General features: G+C 31.1%; 1 pseudogene across 1 annotated transcript; it reads right to left on the bottom strand.

Annotated features, from left to right (window-relative positions):
* Window positions 1-3,559: 3,559 nt before the first annotated feature.
* Window positions 3,560-6,378, bottom strand: LOC145018099 (protein LIGHT-DEPENDENT SHORT HYPOCOTYLS 10 pseudogene; annotated as a pseudogene). Its single transcript, XR_013666825.1, has 2 exons — window positions 5,536-6,378; window positions 3,560-3,849 (listed from the first exon to the last, which is right to left on the bottom strand). The product of XR_013666825.1 is annotated as a protein LIGHT-DEPENDENT SHORT HYPOCOTYLS 10 pseudogene (transcript).
* Between the last annotated feature and the right edge of the window lie 3,337 nt (window positions 6,379-9,715).

Raw genomic sequence — 9,715 nt, 5'->3', positions numbered from 1 at the left:
ATTTGTTTATATATAATGTTTTGTTATAGCTAAGACAGTTGTTGATTGTGATGGTACAATATAGCAAGTCGTTAGCTGAATGGTAGCCTTTATGTTTTTAGTACCATAGTTGTTTTTTATTAGCTGATATGGTATCCAATGTGGCCGTAATACCATAACTGTTTTTTGTTAGTTCAAATAATAGCCCATGTGGTCGTAATATCATAGTTGTTTGTTGTTAGTTGAATGCTAGCCTCTATTACCAAAATATTAAAGTATTTTTTTTGTTAGCTAAAATGATAGCCTTTGTAGTCATAATACCAGAGTTATTTATTTTTACCTGAAATGGTAGCCTTCATGGCTGTAACACCATAGTTGTTTCTTGTTATTTGAAAAGGGAATTATGTTGGTGTAATACTATAGCTAAGTGGCACTAATTGTTGATGGCGAATAGATTGTATGGTGAATCACATAAGGGGTACCTTATGATAATATTCAGTAAATATATAATAATCCATATAACTTGAAGCTTATGGTATTACTTAATGAGTATGGTGAGTCACAGTAATAGTACCTTATGGATATATGCAACGAGTATGATTAGTCACACAACAAGTACTTTGTGGTAATATCCAATGAGTATGGTAAGCCACATAACGATTATGTTACAGAAATATCTATTGTGGATAGGTGATAATTTAATAAGTGAGATGTTATGACAATATCCTTTGTTGGTAGCTGATGATCTATATAATAGCTTAAGTGGCTGTAAAACCATTCTTGAGAATTATTGTTGAAGTAGAAGCTTCAATAGCAGGAATTCTATTGCTTTAAGAACTTGTGTGGTAAAACATATAATATATACTAAGTTATTTGAAAGGCATTATAAAAGCTTAATTGAGTTGTTGGTGGATTAATTAATATAAATGATTTAGACAATTATTATAGGTACTGTTACTAATTAAGGTTACTTAGACCAACTCCAATAGATACACAAAAATAGTGGTTTAGTATGAAAATATGTTCCAATGGACTACTAAACTCAACACAAAAATGGTGGGACTAGATAGTGGCCTCTATATTTGGTGTAACACTATTCATCACACAAAAATAACTTTTTAATTTGTTTAATACTATTTTGGTTAGTTTTATAACTTTTAAAACTTTAATAATTATTCTATTCTATATTATAATATGAAAAAATGTTTTTAATGTAAATTTTTAGTATGTGGTTTGAGTAAAAAAAGTTTTGGTGTGAAAATACACCAATTTAAATGATATATTTAGTGGAAAGGTTGAAGTTGCTCTTACTAAACTCTAATAAATTACATATGTGTATTGTGTGCTTTTTAGGATCGGATAAACCCTCGAAGGGTATAATGTCATTAGCTAAAAGATAGTGAAACAGTAAAACGTCCGACTCGGATCTTCGTGTTACTTTTAATGATATGATCATTTTGATAACTTTGTGTGTGTGAACATATATATATATATATATATATATATATATATATATATATATATATATATATATATATATATATATATATACATATATATATATATATATATATATAGAGAGAGAGAGAGAGAGACAGGTTCATTTGTTTAAAGTAATTATTGTGTTATTGTATGCATAAATGGGGCCAATCAAATTTTAAAATAAAAATAAATAATTAAATTAATAAATAAGGGTAAATAGGTAATTTGATAATTAGTTTCCACAAATAATATCCTATAATTATGGTAATTTGGTATTAATCACATATATTTATAGACAATAATTTTAGGGTTTCAATTTTCCAATTGACTTCTACCCAGAGCCAAGATCAGAATCCCGATTTCTCAATTAGTCACTCCAATTCGTGACCAACACCTCAGATTGGTCACAACAATTGACACAAGAAACTGAACCAGTACATGAAGAAGATGCAACTAACGAAGAAGAAGAAGAGGAAGCAGAATCATATTCAGAACCACCTAAAGAGGCAAAGCTTTTTGTCAGTAACTTACCCTACGATTTTGACAGCGAGAAATTGGCTAATCTCTTCAATTATGCCGAAGTAGTAGATATCGCCGAGGTATGAATCGATTTACTTTTCACTAATTTCTTAATTAATTTCATATGTTGCATCGTGTGTTTACAATGGCCGATTTGATGTATGGTTTTAGGTGATATACAATAGGGATACATAACAAAGTAGAGGATTTAGGTTTGTGCCAATGAGCACAATAGAAGAAGCTGAGAAAGCTGTGGAGAAGTTCAATGGCTATGTAAACTTAATCTTCTTCTCCATCTATCCATCTTAATTACTACATATTCACATTAATCTGTAATATTTGCTATGAACAAAAACAGGATTTGAGTGGAAGGGCTCTTACTGTAAATAAGGCTGCACTAAGAGGTTCACAACCAGAAAAACGAGTGGTGGGGACTTCTTTCAAGATCTACGTGGGTAACCTACCATGGAAGGTTTTTCATGAATCCATTAAGATTAATTCAATTTCTCATAAGTTGAAAGCTTTACAATACATACAGTTGAAGTTCCAAGATTTTGATTTTTGTTCAAGTTCTTGTTTTCATACATTGCAACTGCACACAAGACTACAACCCTTTATTCATCTCTAGTTTCTTGAACTCTTGGTAACTTGAATTTGTTTCTTCATTAATCTCTAGTTTCTTTAATTTGTTTCTTTCTTTTTTATTTAACATTTCATTTATGTCGACAGTGCAGGATCTTGATAAGGTTGAATTCTGAAAAGATATCAAGTTTGTTTTTGTAGATGATTCAATGGTTGATATTGGTGAGATTCAAATTCAATTGGAATGAAATCACGAATTCCAATTCTGTTGGAATAGAATCACAAATGCTAATTCTGTTGGAATTATAGAAGTTGATGCTTGAAGAACGGACCACAAAATTGAAACGGACCACATTATTCTTTTAGAATGTATTAGTCGTTGTTAGATTTTGATGTAATTCTTAACAATCGTTACCCGTATTCTATAAGAAGTAATGTATTTTTTGTTTTTATTCTTCAATTGATTTTTCAAGGATTTGTTATTCTACAAGAAGTTTTTAAATTCATGATCAACAAAATAGGTTCAAGAATATTTTTATTATTTATGGTTCAAGAATATTTTTATTTTTTAATATACTCATAAACATATTCTGTCAGGATGTCCGAATTAAAAAAATTATAATACGTAAAATCGAATTTTTAAAATTAATAGAATCTATGATCCCTTAAAAAAATGCAATTTTCCTTTATTAAATCTATTTTAATTGACTAAATTATCCTTGTAATTAATTAAGATGATATTTTCAATTATATTTAATTCAATAATATATAATGATTATTTTCTTAAAATAAGTAAATTTGATTGGCTCACATTTATCCATACAATAACACAATAATTATTTTGAATAGAATAATCTAGGCTTTATATATATATATATATATATATATATATATATATATATATATATATATATATATATATATATATATATATATATATATATATATATATATATATATATATATATATATATATATATATATGATAAAAGGGTAATTAAGTAAGCTTCAAAAACCTGCATTTCCCAGTATAATAAATAAATAAAAAACATTTAATATCGACAATATAAAGATCTATCGACTAATTATCTTTGCTTTGCTGAAATATAAATATTTATAAATAATATAGCTTATCTCTTTATTAATATACTTATATAGCATCATACCCAAACCACAGCTCTAGAAATGGAGGCGTTTTGCCTCAATGGAGTACCAGAAGCTGTATCAACTCTACTGGAAGTCCTTGATTTATATTGAGAGCTTGAAATCTTTTGTGTTCATGTCCACCTGAAATGCAATTATTATAAAGCGTTCAAAGAATAGAATATTTTTCAATGAAATATCTTGATATATAGATCGGATTATTTACTTTGTTCTTACTTCAATTTTGTGGACTTATATATGCATGTAAAAAACAATCGGAACAGGTGAAATGTTCTCAAACAATGACCCGCATGATAGTAGAGAAACCAAATGAAAGTCTACAACATAGTCAAGCTATGGAGGAGCGTTGTTGATTAGTTGATAAAATGAGTAACCGGAGGCTAGTATAAGAGAATTATAAGAATGGAGAGATCGTATAAGAGGGTTCGACACCAATCATACTAGCCAATAGAAAAGTCCTTATGAACTATATAATGTACATACATACAAATTATATATAGGTGCGTGTGCATGTGTTGTAATGCAAATAATTGAATTGTATATATGAATACATATATAACCAAGAAGAGAAAAAGACAATAATATGTAATCTCAATTTTAGGATATGCTAATAGGAGCACGAACAGTCAAATAGAATTATCATTCATCATAAAACAATGTAATTAAAAATCAATAGATTAAGTTATCTTTGATCGATCAGCGTAGAAATTCATTTCTTGTAAAGAATAAAATTATGCTAACGAATAAATAACGCATTGTTGATTTGACGATCTAGGATTTAGTATTACGATATATGAAAAAACCGGTTTTGGACATTTAAATGAGTAATTGAATAGATACGTCAGCAATATGTTTGAATCTTATATATTATATATGATTAGTTATCCTTAATTTTTTTTTTTAATTTGCCCAATCAAATTCAGGTAATTCAGTGTGGAGATCACTTACGAGATTTAAGCATTAGGCAAAGAATTATTCGAATTTCGAATCCCACATTTTTCAATCTTAATTAGGATAGCGTGTTTTTGTAAAACAACTCCGGTAATTTAATGAATTACAGTGTTGTGTTTGTAAGTTTGTAAGTCTACTTTTTTACTTAATTTTACTAAATAACAAAATGTATATTGTTTTTGCTGACCATATGATACAAACAAAAATGTTAGTGGGAAATTGTTTGAATGGTCAGTGTATGTATTTGAGTGTTATATTTCTAAAAATAAAGTAAAATAAATCAATATAGACACTATTCAAGCAGGTAGAGTGGATTAAATTAGAAATTCTACATTAATGCTTCAACCAAAACACACTGTTAATGTGTGCTACATTGATTATTAATTAATTCACTGTGTTTACTTAAGGTAATGTAACCAAATCTTGATGGTCACTTCAATTAGTGTAGAATCCCAAAAGAGACAAGGGTGGCTATTTCCAAATAGTGATTAATAAAGGAGCATTTTCATTAAAAAATTGACAATAATATTTCAAACGTTTTAAAACAATTAAAATTTAATTTATTTTTTATGTTTTGAGAAGGAACCAGTTATGAAGATAGAGAGAGAAAATTGAATTAGTGTTCTCCATGCAAATTAGGGTTTCTGAGACTATATGCAGTCTGCTAGGGTTTGCTTTTCTCCCCAAAAGAAATGCTTTTTGGAAAATTAATCTAGTGTTTGTCATACATAGAATTATGATCTATTAATCTTTAAGAAAAACCCATTTATGAGCGTAGTTTATATGTTTAGAAAAAAAAAAAAAAAAAAAAAAAAAACCAAATTCAAGCATACAATAATTAATTAGTACAAAGATTACCAGTTTCTTGAAGTTTCTTGAAGAATAAGAAGAACCAGACATCATGATTGCTGCATTCGGAAACTTGATGATTCTTCGTTTGCCTTTAGAATCGGAGTGTTTCTCTTCTTCTTTTTCTTCTTATAAGGAATTCCTCTTGCTTTCGCTTGCGAATCACGAATTTCACGTAGATAAACACGTATTGCCCCACTAGCAAACGGGTTCATTTCAGGTAATCCACCATTTTCTTCATAAGCTGCACGAAGACGCCCTATAAGGGCATCAAGGCTGCCCCAAGCTTGCCTAAGTGGGCAAGTACAAGGGCCAGCTGGATCAGGGTGACCGAAAAAGACACAACCTTGTAAGTGAACCTTAGTCTTTCCAAACTGATCGAGGTACCGAAGGAAATCTAGTACATGACTGTAGCTACAGTGAGACAAAGCCACTGGTGGTCTTTGGTTCTTCAAGTACTGTCCGAAAGTGTTCCAATCACGCCGCTTCTGTGACTCATATCGGCTTAGTTGTGGTGGTGCTGCCGGTGCTGATTGTGAATCAGAAGGTAGAAGTACACCGCCACCACCACCACCTCCTCCTCCTCCTCCTGATCCTCCACCTCCGCCACCTCTTGATGATCCTTCACCTATTTCAGATCTTCCCTTAATCTGCTGATCATTAGACATCAGATTAATATAGGAAATAATTAAGATCAGTTTTCTAAAGAACAGAGAAAGGAATTTGAAGATATATAATTGAAGAGAGATGGGAAAATGAAAAAAAATGGAAAATTGAAAATCAAATCATGGAGGGGGAGGTATTGAGAAGACAAGGCATGGGTCCATTTGAAAGTGCTTTAAAGGCAATTAAGCTATTCTTTTTTCTTCATCAAATTGCATTATTCCCATCCTTTTATTGGCACTATTAGCCTCTCATTGAATACTTTTCCCGAAACATTTATATATTAAATAAAGTATACATTTATATTTGTGATGATTAAATTAAAGTATCAAGTAAATAAACAATTAAATGAAATATGTAATAGAAGGATTTATTGAATTTTTCTAACATGTTTAATTAGTTTAAAATTTTAAAATAAAAAGTTGTTCATTAAAATGATCAAATAATATAAAAATATATATGTTTATTTGATCATATATTTTATCGGATTGGAATAAAATAAGAATACGTACCATTAAAATTTATCAACAAACTTACAATAACAACAATACATTTTTCTGGTACGTACAACCACCTCTACCCATTTGCAAGTTCACTTTATAATACTTCACTAGACCAACTTAAGTCTGTTTTAAGGGTCACCACCGAAAATAAATGGGAAATAACACAAAAGACAGTAAGTTTACACAAAAATTTTAATTTGACATCGTGTTTTCTTTTGTCTCAATTTTGACACCATGTTATTGGTTTTTCCAAAATATAACCATATGACCTATTACAGTCGGTTAACCGGTTACCTCTCCCCAATACCTTTTGTAAGCCATTATACATGTCATCGGGTTCAATAAATCATTTGCCAATCATCCCCTTCCCCTCATTCAACCTCCCGAAAAAATACAGTCATGCACAAGACAAAGTTTTTCTACCCTCATTAACAAGGGTTTACAACAACTATAACTTCGAAGATTTTGTATCTGCGTTACCATGTGAATATAGGAAAACCGCCCGATTACAAGAAGAAAGGTGAAAGCATAAGATGAAGAAACCACAACCTAAGATGAGAAAGTGTAACTGTCCTATCAAATGCAAAGGGGACCATATTACAACTCCAATTTTGAAGAAAGTGAATTTGAGTCAATTAAAGAGTGAATCAGAAAGGACATTTCCTGTTGATGAAGAGTTGGATGACTGTGATGCAGATGAACACATTAGCTATCATCATTTAAAGGTACCTTTTAATGCCTTCTTTTATGATTTCTACGATGTTCCTATTTACAATGAGAGGGAAAATGTTGATGAAGTCATTAGAGAATAATTTCATTCTGATAATGAAATGGGTGATGACGAGGATGAGGTTGATCAACATCCAACCCAATTTAGTGTTCATGACCGTTCTATTCATTGGAAGAAAATGAAACAACATTTTGGTGAAAATTATGCTAATCGAACTAAGATATCTTTCTGGCTGACTAAATATGCATTTCGCAATGGTTATCTAGTTAATGTGACCAAATCTTCTAGTACAAGGCTTCAAGCAAAATGTAGTTTTAACAATAAAGGAAAGATGTGTACCTTCAAGCTGTGGGCATCCTAGATAAACAAAAAAATTATTTCAAATTAAGGGCCTTACTAGTAAGTATACTTGTGTTAGGGAGTACAAGCATGCCACATTGGTTAATCATGACTGGATAGACAAACATTTCTTGAAAAAATTAAGTGCTAGACCAAAAATGAAAGCCAATGAGATGAAAGAAGAAATTAAGAAGAAGTTTTTATGTATTGTGTGTATAGGACAATGCTGTACGGTTAAGATAAAAGCAAAAGATATTTTTCGTATATGGGAATATGCATAGAGGAGAGATCATCATATCAAACTCTGGTAGTATATCAAAGGATGGAGTTGATATCAAAGAAGATGGTAGCAGTGTATTTAGAAGATTCTATGTATATTTCAAGGATATAAAGGATGGGTGTATTAGGGGTTGCCGAAGTGTCATTAGCCTAAATGGTTGTTTTCTAAAAGGATAACAAGTAACAACCCGATACTTCAAGTCACTGTAATGATCTAAAGTTAAGTATTGTAGCCTATTTTTTAAATAATAAAAATAGTTTCAAAAATGAAATGTTCAAAAATCTCAATTAGGATGTAAAAAGTGATAGATATCATAACAAGGTTTTCGGAAATATAAAGAACAATAAAATCCGAGTTATAATGATGAAGTTATGACCCATCGAAGTTTCGCATCGAAACCGACACGACACTGTGTCATAAAAAGTGATTTCTTAATAGAACGTTTTTTAGCCTAAACAATTTAAATGAAAGTCGTAGAATACATTAAACCGAGAGTTTTCAAAAAAGAACGTCCAAATCTGACTTCGTATGAGGAAGTTAAGATTTTTCTAAGTTTCGGAATAGAAGTATATTGCTAAAAACACGAAATAAAGATCAAATGATTTTTGGCTGACACAATCTAAATGAGAATTGTAGGTCTCGTCAATAGTAGTACAACGGTAAAAACACAGATGGAAATGGATGTTGGATAAAGAAGTTATGAATTATTAACGGGTTTTTCATGTCCCAACCTTTTAAAAATATAACATTAAAAATAAGTCAAAATTTGCCGACGGAGTCTAAACGAAAGATGTTGAGTATAATCCCACCTACATGTGGATATAAAGAACGAGAAAAACGGAGTTCGTATGTGAAAGTTACGAAATTTTAAAGATCTAGGCACACACTTCGAGGCTTATCCGAAGGGAACCCCTTGCGTTCCAAGGGAACACCCTGCATTCGCAATGCAAGCCCTCAGATTGTTGATGTCACCCCCTAGTCGCATCACCAGTCGCATCTGAAGCTTGGTATTCGATGGAGCGTCACGCCTAACCAAACGTGTTGCGTACGAGGAGAGCGCCCTGCGCTCCGGAACGTCGTACGTATGAGGTTCAGTCCAACCCTATATAAAGGGTGCGAGGCTTTTGGGTTTAGGTTGAAAATTCACAACCTCTCTCATATATTTACATGCTTTTAAGCCCTTCTAAATATCCTGACGCCCCGGTGACATATCCAAGCTCTAACGAAGGCCTGAAGCCCGGAAACTCTCTAGAAGCTAACCTCTTTCCAGTCGAAGTGTTTCCCGAGTAAAGCCTAGTTTGTCGTCAAATCATCACTACACCAATATATTCAAAGTATTCAATTAGGATGTAAAAAGTGATAGTAAAGCCTAGTTTGTCATCAAATCGTCACTACACCAATACATTCTCATCACCACGCATACAATATAACAACTGCCATAGTTTACATCAAGTATAGTGTTTAAATTACATGCCCAAAATATTCAAAGTATGATGATTAACAATACACAAAAGAAATTCCACATATTCTTGATAACCCTTCTGCTTAACAATTTCCTGAGAATATAAGTTATTTTGAAAACGGTCAACATATATAATGTTGGTGAGTTCATAAGCATGATTGAATAAATGTTTTTGTATTGTTCGTAAAACACCAGAAAATCTGATATTTTTT

Source organism: Lactuca saligna, chromosome 9 (genome assembly GCF_052625555.1).
Source record: "Lactuca saligna cultivar CGN05327 chromosome 9, ASM5262555v1, whole genome shotgun sequence".
Taxonomy (NCBI): Eukaryota; Viridiplantae; Streptophyta; class Magnoliopsida; order Asterales; family Asteraceae; genus Lactuca; species Lactuca saligna.
Note: the sequence above shows the minus strand (reverse complement) of the source record. Positions and strands in the feature narration are given on the sequence as shown.